The sequence below is a fragment of the Eufriesea mexicana genome, unplaced genomic scaffold (genome assembly GCF_001483705.2).
Source record: "Eufriesea mexicana isolate 0111107269 unplaced genomic scaffold, ASM148370v2 scaffold596, whole genome shotgun sequence".
NCBI lineage: Eukaryota > Metazoa > Arthropoda > Insecta > Hymenoptera > Apidae > Eufriesea > Eufriesea mexicana.
The window spans coordinates 1,873,985-1,877,910 of NW_016908754.1; positions in this window are offsets into that span (position 1 = coordinate 1,873,985).

Here is a 3,926-nt window from a genome sequence, read left to right on the forward strand (position 1 = left end):
CACCTGACACCATCGTTGCAAGGCTACGGTGTATTACAGCGCTAAGTAAGTACATAAAGTAAAATGCAATCCTATATTTCATATCTTAGTCACAACCCATTGATCATCGACACCTCGATTCCCACCATTTAAACCTGTAAGGAATCTCGCTGATCAGGACTCACTTGCTAATCGACCAGTTAGACGAATATTAATTCCTCCCTCTTCTTCCATTTTTCTCGCTCTTCTCCGGTTCAAAACGAACCCCTAAATCACATCTGTAACTCAGCGTACCCAACGACCCATGTTCGGAAACTTCTCGAATTAACGCGGTTACACACCGCGACAACGCGAGCATCCCTCTTCCATCATCCCCCGCGAAGCATCTCGCTAATCGCCATTCGATAACAGCCAGTTACAGGATCGTAAATGCCTCTTTTTCGTCCTATTTTTCCCGAAAACTGGAGAAACGAACAGCACCAACGACAACGACGTCGGGTCGTTCCCCGTTTGGAAATAAAGTAATAAAGCGTACAAAGTAATCGAGCGTCCGTCACGACCTAATGTCCGTCGACCTCTCGAGTTAGCCCGGTCACGCGGCCGCGTATAATGCCCAAGACGTGGCCGTGATAAATTGCCGCGCACGCGGCCACGGGGTTCGGGGCTAATGCCGGCCAACGATCTGGCCAACGTTCTGGCCAACCTTCTGGCCAACCTTCTGACCAACGTCCTGGCCAACGTTCCGGCCAGCGTTCCGGCAAGGGCCCGCCGAACCGCGTCCCGACGCTTTTCGCCGCGTTTCAAGGATCCCCGCGCGTCCACGCGAACGCAGACGTAGTAATGCGCCGGCTGATTAACGTGACCAATGCTATTGGCAGTTGCAATAAATTACCGCTATGCCGATCGCAGCGCCTCGCCGCGGACATCGTATCGGCTGGATCTCGCCGCGCGATCGATCGCGAAATCCGCGATCATATCGCCGATTCATTTTCGCATTCGACTTTTTTAATATAAATACGGCACGGTAATATATATTATAAAAACAGAAATAAAGTTTATAAATTGTTATATTTATCGTTAGTAACAAATTAATATTGTTATCAGCGAATTGCTCGCAACGTATATTTATAATTAAAGCGAAGAAATTAATAAATTATTGGCTATTACTTGAACTTATGATGTACTTGTGTTAAAATGTATTCGTATAATTTGCAAAAAGTTTATACATTATTACACCGATTGTGTATAACAAATTAATTTTGTTATTAACGAATTGCTCGCAACGTATATTTATAATTAAAGTGAAAAAATTAATAAATTGTTGGTTATTAAAACGGAGAAATAATAAATAATGGAATCGGTAAAGTTCAAAAATTTCCAATTGGAGTGGGGAGCTCAGCCGATCGGTGCCTATATAAGGGGCGACGCGACCCAGCAAAAGTTATTTGTCGGTTTGACTTCGGAAGTGTAACATCTAAATTTTTGTTCTGCGCGAGGGTGGGGATTCGAAGTGAGGTTGGGGCTAGCCACTCTACCCTCACCCCCACCCATTAAACAATTTACTAATCATTTTTATTTTGTTTTCAGGTATTAATTATTTTTTTATTTCAGCCTTTAATAATTTTTTATTTTTTCAACTTTTAATTATTCTTTCCCTTTTCAGATGTTATTTATTCCTTTCTATTTATTTCTACTTGACATTTCGAATATTTCGTATAATATTCGAGTGTCCCATCGTTGGGTTATATATGTCTCATCGTTGGGTTTATCGTTCCATTTAGGGGTTTTCTGTAGGTTCCTCTTACTACCCTGTGTGTTCTCAGGTTTTAATAATTTTTCTTTTTTCAGATTTTATTTTTATTTCACGGTTCGAATATTTCGTATAATATTCGAATGTCTCATCGTTGGGTTCTTTATTTCTCATGTTTATATCTCATCGTTGGTTTGTTTATTCCATTTCATTGATCATTATGACATATATTTGTTTCGGTTTAATTATGTTTTCACTAATCTTACTAATCTTTTTCTTTTCAGCTTTTCAGGTTTTCAAGACGTGGTTGAACGACGGGGGATGCGTGCGCTTAGACCTAAGTAGACCTAAGTAATTATAAGATAGCTGCCTAGACTAAGTCTCATGTGCGCGCTATCAGTTCAAAGGTAAACTACCTAATTTGGAGCGAAATATACCAATTCTCTTACCCCTATCGTTTACCAAAAAGAACATAATTGTTCTCGCGATAATCGCGATCATTCTCAAGTACCGACTAGCCTATGCACGTACTTTCCGTGTACTCGTTAGCTCCACGCCTCGTAAGTCATTCTCACGACTCGTCTCCGACACTCATTTCTGCCACTGTCAATCTCGTCATGCGTCGAGATCTCTGATGGCTCTCGGGTTGGTGAGGCATCTGGAGTAATACGAGGGTCCGTCGACCTTAGTCGTCCTGGGTGCCAATCCGTGCACACGACCGGGGGATGGGCCCTGCAGTCGGAATCATTGCAAGAGCGTGCCTGTCTGCCCCTCTAGCACTTGGCGGCTATGTGGTTATGTTTGCATAGAGCCGGGGTATGGAGCATGCGCGTGATTCCGACTGTTAGGCCTCGCATAGGACCCTCGGATTGCCTCTGGATGTTTCACTGGTTCGTTGGCTGCCTTAGATCATCGAGTAAGCCATGGCGAGGTCGGCGGTGGCAGGGTGGGCAAGGCCCGATCGGGAGGGTGCTGAGGTGTGAAGTTGCTTGTACACGGGAGTGCGTTGTGTAGGCTAGTCGGTCTTTCGAATAATCTCGAAGTTCCCTTTTGTAAGACACGAAATATAATAAAGTGTCAGTAGAGACACTTTAACTTAATTCGCTCCAAGTTAGATTAGGGTACCTTTGATACAGATAGCGCCAGTAGGATGCGCCACTAGGGCACATGTCGGGTCCCGATGCGTAGCCACCTCCACGTGGTGGGACCTGGACATTGGTATTGTTTCCCAAAGATATATTTTTGGCAAACGATACCAAGCTAAGAGCTACGCACAAAGTTTAGGATATTTTCTATCTGGTAAATTTTCAAAATTATAGTTGTACTTTGAAAATAGAGAATAGTAAACATCTGTAGAAGTAATACGTATATTAACATGAATTAAGGTAAATATAATAAATTCTGCCAGCTTGCGACCATATTTAGTATTATGTTTTCCTGATAGAAGATTGCAAATTTGTCAGCTGGATAAACGTAAACGCTGAAAAATTTGAAGGCCCAAAATTTTTGGCAAATGACGTCATTTCTTGCAATTCTGTCGCCAATCAATCTTCTCTTATGTTATATATTCCTAATACAAAATCACCAAATTAGTAAAAAATTTCACGCCAAGTCTGCAAAAGTATTGTTTAAAGAATTCTTAGAAATGACATTTCTTGGAATTCTGTAGACGATCAACTTCCTCTTATGTTATGTTCGCCTAATACAAAATCGCAAAATTACCCAAAACCTTTTCAACGAGGCTGCAAAGGTATAGTCCACGAAATTCTTGGAAATGACGATATTTCTTGGAATCAGGCCTAGTTGTAAAAAGACAATATTCTGTCGAAATAAACGGACACATGCAACTGGAGAAAAATATTGGAATCGTGGAATATGACCAGATTAGCGCCATTAGATGCCAAGAATTGTTTTTTATAGTAAGAAAAAATTGAAACAGTAATAGAAATATATAAGATATAGGACACATAAGATAGAAATATTTGATGGTCAAATAAAGATTCAGAACAGGGAGATGCTTTAGGCAAACAAAAGGGAATATAATTAATTTAGGTGATATCCTCTTACAGCAACAAGATATAGAGGATACAGTGAGATTGAAAGGTATATTGTATTCCTAATCTGAATAAATATTAATATCAGTGATCAAAGTCACTGATCATTGCTAATCTTTTAAGTTTCAGACTGATGGGGCTGA